Source organism: Lactuca sativa, chromosome 1 (assembly GCF_002870075.4).
Source record: "Lactuca sativa cultivar Salinas chromosome 1, Lsat_Salinas_v11, whole genome shotgun sequence".
In the NCBI taxonomy this organism is placed as follows: Eukaryota; Viridiplantae; Streptophyta; class Magnoliopsida; order Asterales; family Asteraceae; genus Lactuca; species Lactuca sativa.
In genome coordinates this window covers 115,584,958-115,604,952 of record NC_056623.2, presented here as the reverse complement: position 1 = coordinate 115,604,952, position 19,995 = coordinate 115,584,958, and the positions used below count along the sequence as shown (strand labels likewise).

Here is a 19,995-nt window from a genome sequence, read left to right as displayed (position 1 = left end):
GATTTGTATTCCTTTCAAATAATCCTCCCCTGGGGGAGGTGATATATAGGAATAGTTTAAAAACAATAAAACTATTGACGTGACAAACAAGGGTCCTACATTTTGTCTATTCTTCTTTTTCAAAGTTTATTAAATATATATATATATATATATATATATATATATATATATATATATATATATATATATATATATATATATATATATATATATATATATATATATATATTCGAATTAGACATACAATAATATCATACCCTAATTATTGAAGGGAGAAATTATGTAGAAATCCATGCTTAATTGAAATACACGGAGGGGTAGAGTTGTACTTTTCACTCAATAGATTGGATCTGATCATTTTACCATTCACTTCCTTCTTCTTCCCAATTTCTTTGAGTTCGTTAATATCCTTCTCCCCTTCAAATTCTTATCGATCAAAATCATTTATCAATCTTCATTTCATAGCTTTTCAACAAAATCCCCTAATAATCGCACTCATCATCAAGAAAACGAATGGATCGGTACTCAGAAAACCCCAAGCATCGACAAAACCATAGGATTGAAAAACTGTAGCCTTTAGTTCGAGTTTTAGCTGCGAAAAACATTAGAGGTTGCAGCTTCATCATAAATTATCGATGGTTCAACTGAATCATATTCAGATTGCAGGTATTTTAAAATATAATTTGATTTAGGTGTTATTAATTTGATTGATTAATTAGAGGATCTGGTGAAAAACCATACCCTGTTATTCGAGTTTTAACAGTGAAAAACACTAGAAATCGCACATTCATCATATATTATCGATGGTTCAACAGAATCATCGTCAGAAGGCATGTATTTTAAATATAATTTGATTTTAGGTGTTATTTTGTTTGATTAATTTTTATGGTCTGGTGACAGTTAAGTAATTTAATTTAATATTATACATCTTATGATTAGATAAGTCAGATCTTGCTTTCCTTTTAGATTTTGGATGTACATTTGTTAGAAACTAATCTCTTTAAACCTTTCGTTATGAGATAATGTGAAATATTATGAAATTATGTGTTACATTACAGCTTTAAACATTACGATTATGTTGGAAACAGCTTTCTTGTATCATCTTTGTTAAATGATGTGTAATATCTGATTTTATACATTCTTGTTTTATTGGAAACAACTTTGCTTTGGACCTTTTTATGAAGTATTGTGATAGTACTTGGTTAATGATGAAGCAATTCCATATATATTCTGAATTTATGTGTCATATTCTGATTTAAAATATGTAATATTCTACGTATTTTGATTAGTTTTGAGTTTAAATGAAATTTTGTTGATTAATTAGATAATGCAGTACGCATACATTAAAATAAGATTTAATACATAAATATCCAGGCATTCTGATTTAATACAATTTCTTATTCCGTGTGATTTGGATTTTCAACTTTGTGATTATGATTCTGAAACCATATCAAATTTCGAGTCATCAACCATTCCTAAATAAAAGAAACCGAAGCTTATTATTCTAGCAAATGGCTTATTCTACATAATTGGATTCAAATTTTGCATTGAGAGTTATCTCTTCTCTTTTTTATCTTATAATGTGATTTTGAGTTAATGTGTTATAATCGTGAAATTTATCTCTCTACATGATTTTGAGTTAATGTATACACCTATGAAATATTCTATAAAACTACATGTTCTAATTATAGTATAGTTTTCAGTTAAAATAATGAAACAATGCCATATATTCTGAAAGTATATGTCATATTCTTATTTAAAGTATGTAATATTCTAAGTATTATGATTAGTAAAACTTGAGTTCTAATGTTATTTTGTTGATTAATTAGATAATGTAGTACACATACATTAAAATATGGTTTAATACATAAATATTCTAGGCAATCTGATTTAACACAATTTCTTATTCCTTCTCATTTGGGTTTTTAACCTTGTGATTATGATTCTGAAATCAGATCAAGTTTCAGATCATCAACCATTCCTAAATTAAAGAAACTGAAGCTTGTTATTCTAGCAAATTGCTTATTCTACACAATCAGATTTAAAGTTTGCATATAGAGTTATATAGGTAACGTATAATACTATAATCTCTTCACGGGTTTATCTTAGCGTGTGATTTTAAGTTAATGTGTTGTAATCATCAAATTTATCTTTCTTTATGATTTTACGTTACTATAATTCATGTATGAAATAATTTATGGAACTCTATATTCTCATTATACTATTGGTTTTAGTCAAAATCATTATGTATCTTCCACCATGTATTCTAATTGAGATATTTTACTATAGAGTTATCTCTAAAACTCATAATATAATGGAATATATTATTATAAAACATATCATTTAAACCTTGATTTATGTAGAATATGTGAAATCATCAACATATTTGCAACTAGATCTTAATTCTATAGGTAACTCAAAACTGTCATGATTATAGATTTTGAGTTATTATGAAAACTCAAAATCAACAAAAGTGTTCTAATATTCACACTAGTTGTTTATGATTTCATTAGACTTTTTAAGTTATTACTTTTATGCTAAAATATTTAAAATAATTTCTATTGTTAATTATTTTAAAATCTTACAAATTTTTTATGTTTATTATTAATTGAATATAGTTTGTATATGATGGATATTTTTTCTAATAATATTTGATTACATTGATTTTACTTTTCATGATGCAGACAAACTAAATGCTAACCTGCATATGCACTAATTGAACAATCTATGGAGTTTGCAAAATATAATTGAGGAAAGCATCTTAACATGGTGCAAGAAGGGATGCAAGGGAATGAGGATTATTGATTGACTTGATAAAATATTTGCAAGACTTTAATCGTTATTAAGAGTATTATTCTCTTTGAATGTTGGCTATATTTTATATATTTTGAAAAATATGTATGGTTGAATGTTTGATAAACAATAGTTATGATTTGAAGGTCTGAAGATAAGTGGAAGTTTAATAAAACAATATTTAGGTTGGACAATAGTTATATGTTAAAGAATAATACATGTAATGTAATGATAGTAATATCCTTCACATATTAGTTGAGTTTAAATTCAAAGGTTGTACGAATAATATTCTATTAGAATAATAATTTATGTTTTCTATTATAGTAAGTATATGTATAATACTCTAATACAATAATGTTATGTGTTGTTTGTTATCATAAATTGATGTTTTTATCTTGTTTACAATTTACGTCATAAGTCTAGCTAAATTTTATAAGTAGAGTGTATGATGTTTAAAATCATTAGAATGTTGCAGATTATGATGTATGATGTTGATAATATAATAAAATAATATTCTATGTTTTTTTTGTTAATTAAATTAACTTATTTACATGAAAAAATTGTGTATATATAGAATATTCTTATATAATATTGTTATATGTTGTATGTTTTCGAATAATGTTGTAGGTTTTCGATTGAAAATTTGATTTGTTACGTGAAAACAATATGCACATATAGAATATTCTAATAGAATAATGTTATATGCTATAGGGTTTCATAATCTATATGTAATATATTTTATTGTAATAGAATAATGGTATATGTTGTATGTTTTTATAATTTACATGTAGAATATTTCAATAGAATAATGGTCTATTATTTTCTAAGTTATAAGTAGAATATTCTAATGCAATGATGCGTAACTAAATTTAGGTTTTTTTAATACTCATTGGTATGATATTATTCTAGATATTTTAAACATTCAATAATTAATATTGTATTGTTAATATGTAATATTATGAAATTATGTTGTAATATGTACAATTAACTTACACTATGTAGCATTCTAATATTATATGTAATATTATGATATCATTATGTAATTTTTTGAATTTACAAGTTATAGTGTTACAAGAATAAATACAATAATCTATAGGAAACCAAATAAGTTATATGTAAAATATTCTAATAGAGTAATGTTCTAGTTAAATATGTTGGCATATTTTAATTATATTCATTAGTAGTGATTTATAAAAATGTTATTTATTCTGAATATAGAATACTATAATGATATTCTAACTCAAAAATATTTTCATTGATAAACATTAGTGTTACAGGGTATTTTACAAGTAAAAATGGCGTTTATAGAATACTTATCCTAACATTAAAATTATAATATTACAAAAAAAACTTAGTGTCATAAAAGTAGTTGATTATTTCAACAACAAAAAACAAACTTGAATAAAAATAATACATTTTTACAAAGTGATTAAAACATAACATGGATTATGATTTACAAAGTATATCCATAACATTTCAGTTATAAAGAACTACTTATACAAAACATGATTTTAGAATATTAAACACTAACATAATAATATTAGACGTGTAATATGACAAAGTTAGATATGTAACAACACAATATATAATATATATTGAATCAAACTAGTTGATTATTTCAACAAAAAAAAATCAAACTAGAATATTCAGAATCCAAACAAAAGAACCATTAGTTGAAATGAATTCAATACTTGAATAAGATTCTTCAAAATTATAGTCAGATAACTTAATACCAAAAACCTTAAAAAATCTATCGCATGCTTGTAAGATCTATTAAATATTCATTCATCTCAGCACTTGTTAAAAACTTCTAATTTGAAATATTCAAGTAGGGATTCATTAGCTAAAATTACCTGTAACATAAAATGAAAGTATTATTAGAATGAAGTACAGTTTATACAAATATTTTAAATTGAAGTCAACATGCTATAGTAATGTAATTAATGATACAACATAATAATGTAGTATGTAATGTAGTTGATCATAAAACAGATATGCAAACATTTATAAGAAAAATACTTTGAATCTAAGGATCATTTCTTGTGTACAACCAGTTACTACACATCAATAAGAGCAATCAATATTGTTCAAAGAGACATCTCTAACCTTTTGTGTTCGAAGAAACCTTTTTTCCACAATTTTAGTAAGGATCATATTCTAGAAACAGATATAAGAGAAGTCAATATTTTCTTTAGTATAACCCTTTTTCTGCAAGCTAACAAGAAGATATCCAGACTAAACTATGTTGAATATACCTCCAACATTATGTGTTTGAATAACTAAAAAAGTTACTTGAACAAAACTATGCTAAATTTAATAAAAGTAGTCAACATTACATTATTTTTCACTAATTGTGACTCATATTTTGGAAATATACTCATATTCTTAAAGAAGAATTAATCATTAGAAGGAATACATCTGACTCTTTTTTCATTCAGGACTTTCATCAAATAGGTAGAATGCATGTATAGTTTAAGTGAAATTGTTGAATAACAATAATTACTTTACAAAACACATTGCCTGAAAAGTGTTGAAAATCAAACCTTAAAAGTGCTCAAAGTCAAACCTTGACAAATTGTACAACACATAAATCTGATAAATAGAAATCGAATCTTGCAAATGCTCAAAATAGATCTAAAACAGCAAAACAAATGTGATTTGATGAAGAATTATTGAAATTGAAGATCAATGAACAAAAACTAACATTTTTTTGTTGAAAATAGATGATTATGGTGCTAAAAATCCACCCAATCAATTCGATTATCAATTGCTGACGTAGATGTATTATTCTTGAAAATAACCTCTATCTGATGATCACCCCCAGATGGTGATAGATGGAAATCAACCCCAATCAATTCGATTATCAATTGCATATGTAGGAGAATGAAGAAGATGAACTCGAAAAATACAAAAGTCTTGAATTTAGAAGCTATGATTTAGATAGGATACAATCATTCCTCGTTCAATTAACCTGAAAAATTAGAGGATGATATGGCTAAAATAAATGATCATTTAAGGAGATTGAAGATCGATTGCATGAGAAGATTAAGGAATGTTGATCACATAGGAGTGATAATCTTGGTAGAAGAATCGGAGTAGATGAAGATGTTTGTTGAAGATGACGTGAATATGATGCTAATTGTGTATCCGATCTGGTAGTGATGTTATATTTAACTTAGTAACTAATGTGCCCCTAATTAAACAATCAGTTAGATTAATTAGTATTAATCCCTTTTTTTTTATAAGCCACAAGATCAAATTTTATGAAAGGCTAACATTTGGTCCCCATGTCTCACAAAATATAGGCAATCTCAAATGAACCTCTAATATATATATATATATATATATATATATATATATATATATATATATATATATATATATAGAGAGAGAGAGAGAGAGAGAGATAGAGAGAGAGAGAGAGAGTTATGTTCAAATGTTTTTAGTAACTATTGTGTGCCTAAATGCACCAATAAGAATTCAAGAAATAATAAATAATTAACTAAATTATTAAAGGGTATTTTGGACATTTTGTACTTTTATTTATGGAAATTACTTAATTGAAATCATTCATTTAAGGAAATAAACTAATCATTCAATTAAGGAATTAAACCAAATATATTTGACCTAGTTATGTTTGTGGCTGAACACTTCATCATCGGCATCAACACCATCACCATCAACCTAGTTATGTTGTTGCTGCCTTCCGTTCGTTCTTCCCCTGCTTCGATCGAGTTCCTTTCGTCCCCGATCAAATGAAGAAGAGAATCGGAGATGCTTTCTCTCTCCTTGCAATAGATCGACAAAACATCGGATTTCTTAAAATGCCTGCGAGCCTTCGTGCTTCATTCTTTCCTGTCGACGCTACGTTCATTCGTTCCTTCTTTACCCGATCAAACAAAAACACAGGACATAAAAAGCCCTAATTTCTATTAGGTCACTAGGGTTTGAGAAATCATATTCCTTCCTTCTTTACCTAATTAGGTCACCAGGGTTTGATGACTCTGACTCGGATGAATTCCAATCCGGTTCACAATTGGGGAACTAGTAACGCATTAGGGTTGGCTAAATCGATTTCTTCCTCATTTTCTTCGTCTTCTTTGTCGAGTTTAGATCAACGAGGGTTAACAGTGAGGGGCGTGGGGATTGGGCCGGTGTTTTTATTTTTCGTTGATGGTAGTTCAAGTGAGGATGAACTTTAAGCACTTAAGAATGAGTTGTTGTTGATTGTTTTTGATTCAATGGTGAGGGTGTATGATCTTGGGTTTACTGAGTGTTTACGGGTGGTTGTCTTACATGGTGAACGTAAGCCTTCTTCTAGCCAGGAATTCCAAATTCGTTTCTTTTCTGTTCATTTTCATCTTCTTCTTTATCTTGCTGTGAATTATGAATACATACTCTAGTGTTTACTAGGAATGAATGCATATGCATGTTGATGATTCAATCACAGTTATTGAATTTTTTATTCAATCACAACTCTTGAATTATGTAATGTATTCTATTAGAATTTATTTTATATAGATGTATTCTATTTAGAATGTTTGAGAATAATTGTCAACAACAAGTACATTCTTTCAGAATTTATAGTTTTTATTCTCTTAGAATGCATTGAATTATTTAGCTTTTGAAACTTGATTATGTTTTCTTTATGGATTTAGGTTTTGAAGAGGCTAACATTCATGTGGAGAAGGAAGAAAGCATAGAGAACGAGAGTGTATTATACCAGAATGTGTTATGCTACAATGTATAAAGTGTTGCTAAAAAATAATATTCTATCATAATATATTAGTGTTTTTGTTAGATTGTGATGTTTTTTTTCTTTTTTCTTTTCAGAATGTTGTTATTATTCAATGAATCATAATTATACAATGTAATTATTTGGATATTATTAGTTCAAGAATTGATTTTGTGTATTCTTTTTAGAATGTATTTACTAGTTTATGATTGGCATTTTGTCATTCTGACAGAATATAATCGACAAATATATTTACTAGTTTATGGTTAACATTCTACTATTCTGATAGAATAAAATCGAATTTCTAATTTTGAATTAATTTAAAATATTCAGATTTTTAAAAATAAAGGAATTAATTATTCCTAAAAATCCAAAATTTTACTTTTTTAATATAGGTTAATTGACTAAAATGCCATTATGCTGAAATTTGTGTGATTATATGGTATATGTTATCCTATTCTACTATCATAGACCCTCATATCATTACCTTTGATTATATTCCATCCGATGGTCCAGATCTATGCATTCTGGCACACAATAGTTACTAGGAACAAAATAACCTAACCATATATATATATATATATATATATATATATATATATATATATATATATATATATACACACACACACACCCACACCCCCCCCCCCCACACACACACACACACTCAGCCATATATTTACCATTTACCGTTTTAATGCTTCAACATAGAGGCAGCACCGGCGTATGCCTAATCAAAAATGATTATATGAAAGAGAGGTATAATCATATATGATTACACATGTCTATACATATATGCCTAAATATAAATGATTATACATATATGTTTGTTCACAGATTGAGTAATGATATATGATAATAACGGTTGCCAGTAGAAGATGTGTTAGTGGTAGAGGTGGCAGTGGTATAAGTGACGGGGGTGGCAATGGTGAGGTCGGCCGGAGACAGAGGTGGTAGTAGTGGCGGTGATGTTTGCAGTTATGGTGGTGGAGGTGAAAGGAATGGACGGCGCTAAATACTCATTTATGACTATAACTGATCCGTCGTACGGTTAACATGACATATGTGAATTATGTGGCGGATGTTGAATCTCAAGATCTCTATTTTATTTTGAATCTCAACGTAACCACTCTCTCTCTCTCTCTCTCTCTCTCTCTCTCTCTCTCTATATATATATATATATATATATATATATATATATATATATATATATATATATATATATATATATATATCATTGTTGCAGAAATGGGGATTAATTGGCGATTAATCATGGATTAATCGTTTGGCGATCTCCAACTGTCGAGGATTAGGACATTAATCAGAAATTTAGGATTAATCGGGTTTGGTGGGATTAATAGGCCTTTGCGGGATTAATTAGTCAACAAAAGTAAAAAAAAAAAAAAGAAAAGTCAAAAAATGTCACAAAAAAATTTAAAATTTTTAAAAAATTTCAGAAAACGAACTCTTTTTTTACTCCAAAATTTTTCAATTTCAAATATTATACCAAAATGCTCATATTTTCTTATTTCCAAATTACAAATTTTCTTATTTTATAATTTTAAAGTATTTGTTTTTCTTATGATATATTAATATTTTATTAATAATCTATGGTCCCCGATTAATCCCCGACAAGACCGATTAATCTTTTAACATCAGTCGACTGTCGTGCTACCGTTGATCGATTTTTACAAACTTGATATATATATATATATATATATATATATATATATATATATATATATATATATATATATATATATATATATATATATATATATATATATATATATATATATATATATATATATATATAAACAAACACCACCACCTTTAGATAGCTATTGTAACCTAAAAATTAAAAAAAAAATATGAATTTTTTCTTCTTTTGTTTAAATGTGAATATATGCACATTTGAAGATGCATCAAATGTACATATATAAATGAACATTTACGGTTTCATTTAAATTTAAAGTTGCAATTCATTTAGACATTTTTTTAGATTTTTTGTTGGGGGTGTTGGTTTCATATATTCTAAAACAAATACAAAATATGCAAATGTACACATTTTCAAACAAAAAATATCATCTTTTAGCTTTTTTTTTTGTATTTTTTTTAAACGTCCCAAAAATTAAGAGCTAAAATTTTCATTTTATATTTAATTAATAGACCATCAACCAGACATTTCTCAAAAACCAAAGTGAAAATCAAAGTATGTCAATAAATATTCAAATACATCAAGTCAACAAAATGTAGAATATCATAGTGGGTGTTATACGATAATCTTGAGCTCTTCCCCTTCGAGCTAGAGGTACCTGAAACGTAAACTGAAAACTATAGGCACAAAGCTTAGTAAGTCCCCCAAAATACTCTATATCATACATATTAAACATACAATGGGTCATCCCCAGCAGCCATTAAGCCGCACCCGACATCGAGCCCCGCTCGGAACATATATGTCTGTATCATGTGATGGGCCCCGCCCAATACACCCATCAGGCCCCACCTGTCATCAGGCCTCGCCCGATATACATACAATAGATACAAACATGCAAGGTCACACAAAAAACTAGCATACATATATACATAATCCATGGGTCGTCATTGGTTCCTTCGACCCGACAAAACACTATATGGAGACTCACCTTAATCTGCAAAAAAAAAAAAATCAGATAAATGTTCGAGCTGCTAAACTGGAAAATCCCAGTGCTAACCAACCAAATAAAACCCTAATCAATAATTGGGACATAAACCATAATTCAGAATCTAATTCACTTTTCCAACACCCAAGGTAAAAGACCATCTTACCGTTTCCTTACTTGGCCCAAAAATATGAGGCCCAACCCAATGCCACTAAAAAGCCCAATATTGCCCAATTTCATAAAGGTTACCAAAATCCCAATATGGGCCCGAATCCAAAAAGTTGTAAAGCCTAAAAATGGCCTGAAGACAGAAAGGCTAATGGCCCAACAAGTCCTAAAACACTAATAGTCCAAATATGGCCCAAATCACAAAAATCAACAAAATTCAACAACTACTGAGTACGACCAATGTACTCAGACTTATGCCCGACGTACGCCTCCTTTGGCTAGTATGTGTTGCGTACGAGTTGGGTACACGCCCCGTGTTCAGCATGGTCAACAGCTCCGAGTTGAGTACGCCCCATGTTGATTTGCACTAAACTGGCACGCCCCATATTCAGCATGGTCAACAGCTCCCATTATGGCCAAACACGCCCTGTGCCCATTGTTCAGTGTAAATTCAACACGCATAAAGTGGCTTAGTGAGGGTCATTTTTTACACATACACAACATATCAGAGCACCATTGGAAAGGAGAATTCGAAGGTTTTTGCAAGGGTTTGTCCGTTAATCATTTGGAAACATTAATTCTTGTTTTTGTAAGTTGTAATTACACTTAATTTCATCTTTTAGACTTGTGATCTTGTTCTAGCCATGTGTGGCTAGAACCCTAATTTCTCTAACTTCATGTCTTGACTTCTTAGTTGTGATTTCAATCATATGACTTGATGTTTGCTTTTAATTTCTATCTAGTGAATTTGATTTTGCTTTAATCGAATGTTTGATTCTAATTGTGATTCTTATTGGCCATTTGAATTAGGGTTAGGTCATTCAAGTTATCTCTTTTACAAAATCCGTAATTGTTTTGTGAAATTGAACAAGTAACAAGCACTAAACTTATTTCCATTGAATGAATTTAGTGTAAATCTTATTCATACACTTTTACACTCCCGAGCTTATGAGGAATATTGGGTGTTGTTGGGAACATTCACATAAAGCTTCATGCAATCTTATAATCTAATTCTAAGAGCTTGTTTAGATTAGGTTAGTAAGGTTAGGGTTAATCAAAGAGCTTGTTTTGGTTAATTAATGTGGTGAATGGGAAGTGTTAGAGCTTGTTAACACTTTCGAGTACCAACTTAGATAGAATTAAACAAATATCATGTTATCTTGAAATCACATTGCTAAGTTGTCATACATGAGGTTAGAGTCCTTACCTTTTCTGGATTTAATTCACTCTTTTAGTTGATTACTTGTGTTTTAAGTGTTTGTTTTAATTATTTTATCCTAAACCCCCCTCTTTACTGTTGGTGACCATAGTACCTTGCGCAAAGAGGTATAGACTAATTATCTCGTGTCTCTGTGGATCGACCCTGCTTGCCTTGTACTACCTTTTAGTGCAATATAGTGGGATTCTTTTGGAGTATATCGTACCCCATTATTTGAATTTACACTGAATTTACATACTCCATGTACGCCCAGCGTACTTGGGTATCTTCGCGATATGCATTTCGACCTAGTACGCCCATCGTACCCCTACCGTACGCCCAACGTACTCGTCCAGGGACTAAAATAAAAGAGTTTTTAATTAAGGGCAAAAATGGAAAATTCCTGAAATGAAAATGTTACAATTCTCCCTCACTTGAATCAGACTTCGTCCTCAAAGTTTTTCACTGCGTACAACTCCAGATAATGCTTCCTCATCTCGACCTCGGGCTCCCACATCCATTCTGAACCCTTATGGTGATGTCACTACAGCTTTAACAGATCCACATACTTGTTCCACAGAGCCTTTGTCTTCCTGTCAATGATGGAAATCGGTCTCTCAATATATTTAAGGCGATCATCCACCTGAATATCCTCCAATGGAACCACTGCAGAATCATCAACTAAACATTTCCACAGCTAAGGGGCTTGGAACATGCTATGGGTCTAACTAAGCTTCTCGGGTATATCCAAGCGAAAAATAAACCTGTCCACCCTGGCAAAACCCTAAAAGTAGTGATATACTTAGGGCCTAACTTTCCCCTCTTCTTGAATCGAATGACACATTTCCAAGGTGACACATTCAGGAGAACCATATCCCCATTATGGAACTCTAGATCTGATCGGTACTTATCAACATAGCTCTTCTGTTGACTCTGTTCTATCTAAAGTTTACCCCGAACCTATTGAATCAACTTAGTAGTCTTGAGTACCACCTTAGTACTCCCCATTACTCACCGGCCGACCTCACCCTAACATATTAGGGTCCTTCACATTCTCTCATAGAGCATCTCAAAAGGAGGTCGATCAATGCTGGTGTGATAACTGTTTTTATACGAAAAATCTACCAAAGGGAGATATGTATCCTAACTCGCACCGAAATCCAATACACATGCCCGAAGCATAACCTCCAAGGTCTGGATAGTCTGATCACTCTGTACAGCAGTTTGCGGGTAGAAAGTCATGTTGAAATGTAGACGAGTACCCATCTCCTTGTGAAAAATATTCCAAAACCAGGAAGTAAACTGGACATCCCTGTCTGAAACCATTGAAACTGGCACCCGATGTCGTGCCACAACCTCCCTGGTGTAAATGTCAGCAACCTCTCTTCAGAGATACTCTCCTAAATCGGAATTAAATGTGCGCTCTTGGTCAATCGATCCATGATGAACCATATTGAATCGACTATGTGCACTGTCCGTGGCAACCTTGTGATGAAATATATAGTAATCTCATCCCATTTCCAAACGGGAATTTCTTACGGTTGCAACTTGTTGTGAGATCTCTGATGCTCAACCTTAATTTTCCTACAAGTCAAGCACCTCCGCACATAGTAGGCCATCTCTCGTTTCATGCATGGCCACCAATAGTCGAGTCGGAGATCCCTATACATATTTGATGCACTGGGATGAATAGAGAACCTCGAATTGTGCTCCTCTTCCATCAAAACCTGGCACGCATCACCTAAATATGGAACCCTTACCCTCCGATGAAGGGTCAATAACCCCCGACTATCATAATCGAAGGAAGCCACCTGATGCACTATGCACTCACTCTTCTAGTGCTATTCCTTTATAGCCTCAACATGAGCCTCCCATATCTACTCTAGAAGTGAATTAATCACTTTCATCCTCAAACACATATCCTAGATCGAAGTCGCAACCGCCTTGCATCTTAGAGCATTAGCCAACACGTTGGACTTCCCAAGATGATAAAGGTTCTTAAAATCATAATCATTCACCGCATCGAACCATCTACACTGCTTCATATTTAGGTTTGACTAACCATTAGATACCTCAGGATCTTCTGTCCATGTAGATAGTACAGTGGACCCCATAAAGGTAATGTTGCTAAATGTTGAGGCAAACACCACAACCCCCAACTCCAAATCGTGCGTAGGGTAATTCACCTCATGAGGCTTCGGTTGTCTTGAAGTGTAAGCAATAACATGAGCCCTATGCATCAGAACTACACCCAAACTCATGGTCAACGGTTCACAATAATCCACAAAATCCTTAACACCCTCCGACAGGGTCAGAATCGATGCCTCACACAATCTCTGTCTTAAGGTCTCAAAAGCTGCATGCTACTCATGCCCCCCAACAAAACATGACGGTCTTCTTCGTCATTTGTTTCAAAGTAACTTCTATCTTGTAGAAATCCTGAATGAATCTCCGAAAGTAACCTACCAATCCAAGGAAAATCCAAATCTCAGATGGAGACTTCAAAACCACCCATCTCATTACCGCTTCAACCTTCGCCTGATCGATGAGAATCTCGTCATGGTTGACAATGTGCCCAAGAAACTGCACCTCGTGCAACCAAAACTCACACTTGTAGAACTTTTCAAAAAGCTTCTCCCTCAAAGTATCCAATACCTCCCTCAAGTACTGCTCATACTGCTCCTGAGTCTCAGAATAGACTAGGATATAGTCAATAAACACAATCATAGACCGATCCAACATAGGTCTGCATACATGGTTCATGACGTCCATGAGCACAACTTGTTCATTGGTGAGCCCGAAAGGAATCACCATGAACTCGGTTTGATCATAACGAGTCTGGAAGGGTATCTTCTGTGTATCCTCCTCTCTGACCCTCAAATGATGATAACCCCAATACAGATCAATCATGGAAAAGCAACATGTACCCTAGAGTTAGTCAAATAAATTGTCAATCCTTGGGAGTGGATAACTGTTCTTCATCGTTAGCTCCCAATAATCGATACACATCTGATGCGACCCATCCTTCTTCTTCACAAACAAGATCGACGCTCTCCATGTTGAACTTCTCAGCCGAATAAATCCCTTGCCTAACAGCTCGTGTAAAAAATTATTGCATCACTGGAGGTGCTAATTGATAAGGTGCTTTGGCTATCCATGTTGCACCAGGAACTAAATCATCCAAAACATCACTTGCCCCTCCGGAGGTACTCCAGGAAATTTCTCCGGAAATACATCCAGGTACTCCTAAACAATCAGAACATCGTCCACAATTGCCTTACCCTTCTCTCAAGTATCCATAACATAGGCAACAAATCCGGAACAACCCTGCTAAAGATAACGCCTGACTCTAGCTATGGAGCATAGAATCGACACACTTTGTACACCCTCTCCCTGAATCACCAACTCTTCCCCACTTGGGGTGCGAATATGCACCATCTACTGCTCGCAATACGTCATTTCCCTATTGGAGCTCAGCTAATCCATCCTCATAATAACCTTTCTCTCAGGCAGGAGAATAGGAACCAAATCAATTGGGTACCGCTCGCTACACAAAACCAAAACACAACCCTAATGAACCCTCGATGCTCGCACAAGACGACCATCAATGATCTTAACGTCTAAATGGTAACCAGCTCCCTCGGAGCATCGATAAATCTCTTGTTGAGCGTGAGAGATACAAAGGATCGGGTAGCCCCCGAATCAAACAAAACCAGAGCAGAGATACCGCTCATATGGAACGACCCTAAAAGCAAACACAAGATATAAGCAGAAAAATTAGCATAAACAAAGACATAAAGAGAAGATATATACTTGTCACCTTATCAAGTGCAACACAAACCTCCTCAGCTGTCAGCTGAAAAGTCATGCTCCTCATAACAGGCGTATCTGCCTTGCCTTGGCGCGCATCCGTGATCGTCAAAGTCGCTGGAGCGGGTGCTACATCTGGTCCTGTCGCTACTAAACCCAGACAATCGACCATTTTATGGCCCCTCTAATTGCAATCGAAGAAAATCAGATCTGATCCCTGGATGGTGGTGGCAGTACAATCCTTATTGATGTGACCAGTCTGCCATACTTGAAGAAGCCAAAACCACCCACCCTGCACACCCCATTGCACATTTTATCGCACTTGCCATAGCTGCCCCAGCCCTACTGGCCCCTATATCTCGAATCAAAAACCTTGGGTGTCACACCCCAAAATTGAGAACGACGGAAACGTTCTGGGGCGGAGGACGTCACGTAAAGTATCACAACATAGTTTAATAGCAAACAAAAAAACAACATCAACAATTGCATTAAATATATATCTTTTAATACAAGTGTCTTCTGTATAGTTATAGACACCAAAAACGTAAATCAAAATATAAGACGAGTCTTGCATGCGCTCCATCTTCTCAAAAGCTGGCCTCGGTACCTGTCTACTGATGACCTGAGAATACAAGTTATTTTGAAAGAGTTTATCAACATTAAAGCTGGTGAGTTCATAAGTATTTAGTGTCGGTGTTTGGATCAAAAATGTTTGAGCGTGGTTTGAAGTACGAGTTTGTAAACGTTTGAAATAAATGTATGTGAATGTTTGTAAAATTTTGTAACTCCTAGAAAATCCTATATTTTCTACTAAAAGTAGCCTTATACCAAGGCATAACTATTTTGTATGTTTGTTTCTTGTAAAAGGGTGTAATTTACCAAGTGTAACTATCATTATCAAAATATAGTTTGTACATTAATGTTTAAATGAAATGATCACTAAATATATGTAAAGGGTAATTAATGTACTACTGTAGTGTTGTAATATAGGAACTACTGCTGTACTAACTACCTTAAACCTGATTTATATCAAGGTATTATGTGATAAATTGTACCATACTATCGACTATGAAACACGACATTGAAGGTCGTAAAAAGGTATGACGTTTTGGCACCTGCAGACCTGCAAATCCGGCTGTAGCTAGCAGCAAGGTGTAGGATAGTCAATCCAATATAGATCTATATGTAAGCTCACGCTCTCCTTCCAGGAGATTCTGGCTGCAACTCGGGCCATGTTAATGAAGGCATTCTCCGATATAGTGGATCACATTTATGTTAACGTATTCTTGTATATGTAATGTATTGTTACTTATCCTAGTATCATTGTATATGTTCTCGTTATAGTATAAATGTATATGTTCTCATCATAGTATAGTTGTATACGTTCTCCTCATAGTATAATTGCATATGTTCTCATAGTAATAAGTAATGACTCGTGAATGAACTGACTCCGTGTATGCTTCGTTGAACTGGAAGTAGAAAGTAGTATAACTCTAAACTATACCTATTATAGTTTATTAGTAAATTTGTTTGACTGATTGAAGGTGCTGAACTGAGATAAAAGCTTTTATATCTACACATATATACATAATATATAACTAAGGATTCAACGACACTCAGACAAACAACCGGGTACTTTAATACCACAACCAAACAAGGACATGAAGTAAAGTGGGTTATCTCTCCTAAGTCCTTCAAACCTTATTTGTATAACTAAATATGTAGTAGACATGGTTTTAACAATATATATAAGTTTAAAATCTGTAAAAAAGAAAGGTTTAGTATACAAAAGGGAATTTGGTAAAGAGTTTGATATGTAAAGTAGTTTGATAACAGTTTAAAGTCATTTGTTTGGTAAAACAGTTAAAAGTATGAAGAATCCATTTGTATGCTAGTTATTAATCACATGTGATTGATCTAAAAACTAATCATGATTCGACTTGTATTCCCCCCCATAAAGCATTTAAAAACATTTCAAAGCATTTCAAAGGTTAATTATGGGGTATGAACTCACCTGTAGTGAGTGAAGCGACTGTAGGATCGGTTTAGGAAGTTGAGTGTCAATTGTGGACTTGAGCACAAACGGATCCTATTAACCATATAATCACACACACACACACACATATATATATATATATATATATATATATATATATATGTGTGTGTGTGTGTGTGTGTGCAAGTAGAGTTTGGAACAACTAATTATTGAATGTGGACCACCTTAGGGATTAGTAAACACTTATTATGAAGTGTTACAACCATATAAGATTGTATAAGAGTGGTATATGACCATACAAGGGAGTGTATGGTCAAAATGCATAAAAAAGTGTGTGTGCGGCTAGGGTGTGTGGCCAGGAGGTGTGTGCGGCCTCACGCTCCTTATGGAATGTGTCAAAACGTGATTTTAAGCTATACGGGGCATCAAGCGAGGTTTCATTCTTCATGCCTTAGCCTTAAATGAAGTTTGTTGCTATTTTTATGACTTAAAAGGGGTGTGTGCGGCCACTATGAAGGTGTGCGGCCGCACACACTTGAAGATCATGAGGAAATGACGTTTTCCAGTTATATCTTCAAGCTTTCTTGTCCTAAAACGAGTTATAACAAATATATACATGTCATAGACGCTAGAAAGGGTGATTTAGGGTCCAAAATTTAGTGTGTGTTCTTGGTGTTCTTGAAGATCTAACACCAAAATGTGTTTTTCATGGATCAAAGTGGTGAATAAGGCTAGATAATTTCAAGTATCAACTATTAAATGGAAGAATCACTTACTTTTGGTGATGATCAAGAGGGAACTGTGGATGATACTTGAGAGAAAAACGTTCCAGCTTTAAAGGAGTGGGGAAAAGTGTTCCAAATGGATAAGGATACCTTATATAGGTAAGAGTGTGTGGCTGGGTTGCGTGTGCGGCCGCACACACCTGTGTGGGGTCGTACACTCAAGTGTGCGGCTGCACACTCCATGTTTTGGAGTGTTTGGCCCGATTTTTGCTTGATAAGCTTCGTAATATCCCATTTATAGGTCCCCAACTTAATTGTACTAGGTTTAGATCACTCAAATAGACCCTAAACAGTGCTAAAAGCTAGCAAAACGAGTCTAAGTTTGATTATATCGATCAATTGTACAAGGTGGAAATTTCGGGTTGTCACATTATCCCCCTCTGAGAAGGAAATTCGTCCCGAAATTAGTGTTAAGTGTCACACCCCCGAACCAGACGGCGGAAACGTCCGGGGGCTGTCGTGACTCAATTGAATACCATAACATTGAATATATATGAAACAAAACAACATTCGTCACCATTCATCAACATAATACAACCAGTAGTGTTTACATGTCATACATTGTTTTAACATTACATTTCCAAAAATTAATATTGTTTGGTTCATTCAAAAATAAACTGCAACCGTCACTGAGCATGATTTCCCTTGATTCACTGGTTTCCTGAGAATACAAGTATTTTGAAAAACGTCAACATATGAAATATTGGTGAGTTCATAAGTAGTGTTTGAAATCGAATGTTTATATTGTTTGAAAAACCACCAGAAAATCCGATATTTTCTGAAAAGAAAAGCTTTCAAAAATGTTTGTGAAGATCCATAGGTATGCTTGTTTGTTTCTATACTTGTAAAAAAAATGTTCGTTGAAGATGTATGCGTTTCAAATCTGTATGTAATGAAAACCCTAGGGAAACCCGATGTTTCCCTAGTTCTTTTGAAATCCATTGAGTTGCGTTGAAACCATTACGAAAATAGTAGTATCGGTCCCAAGCGACGTTGGAAGGTTCTCGAGCATTGATTATTTACTACAAACCCGCATTACACAAACGCCCGGTTTATAGATACACCAACGATTCCCGAAGGCGTCGTCAGTACTAATCACGTTATCCAATCGCCCGGACTATGTGTAGTCCCACATCCGAAGAGAAAGAGGTCACGAAGACCCCGGTAACTCTATTAACCGGCTGGGGAAATATGCGTGCGAGGGGTCCCCGACCCGCCTCGTAAAATGTGTAGACTTTTCTAGCAATACCATGGCCCTTGGGGTCCAATGGTACAAGCCATTGAAAGTCACCCTACGTTGTGCCAAGTCGGTAAAACTCAACACTTCGTAGAAAAAAAAAAATGTCTTCGGGCCTTAAGATCAGGTCATTGGGCTAGCTAGGCCCAACAAACAAGATTTTACACTTTTGGGGCCCGAAGATGGTGCGTAGACGTCTGTGCACACTCGCATGTATGTGTATTACCAATCGTTATTTGTATGTATCAAAGAGTTAGTAGTTGTAGATTTCCATTGGCTCGAGACCGAGCCAATTCGTTTAGCAACGACTTTTGGTATTGTAATGAGTTGTATTTCGTTGATAGTTGAGGTGTCATTATTTGATCACATTGTACATAATGAATCAGCCTTGAAATATTTCTGTTTTCAGCCCCTCATTATTTGTAAAATTTACATTTTCAACCCTTTTATTTAAATATTTCCCGGTTTGGTCCTTAAACTATTTTTCTTGACATTTTAACACCAAAAATTATTGAAATTAATATTTTCCAGCATATTTTCCAAAGAAAACAGTTTAAGTCCCTGAAAATGCAGTTTTTCTCGGTTTTAGCCCATCTTTTCGCAATTTTGACAATTTTGGCCCAAAATGGAA

General features: G+C 33.4%; 1 long non-coding RNA gene across 1 annotated transcript; it reads left to right on the top strand.

Annotated features, from left to right (window-relative positions):
* The first annotated feature begins 252 nt into the window (after positions 1 to 252).
* On the top strand, positions 253 to 3,114 carry LOC122196144 (uncharacterized). The gene is made up of 2 exons (XR_006187375.2): positions 253 to 666; positions 2,685 to 3,114. It is a non-coding gene; the product is annotated as an uncharacterized LOC122196144 (long non-coding RNA).
* The last annotated feature ends 16,881 nt before the right edge of the window (positions 3,115 to 19,995 follow it).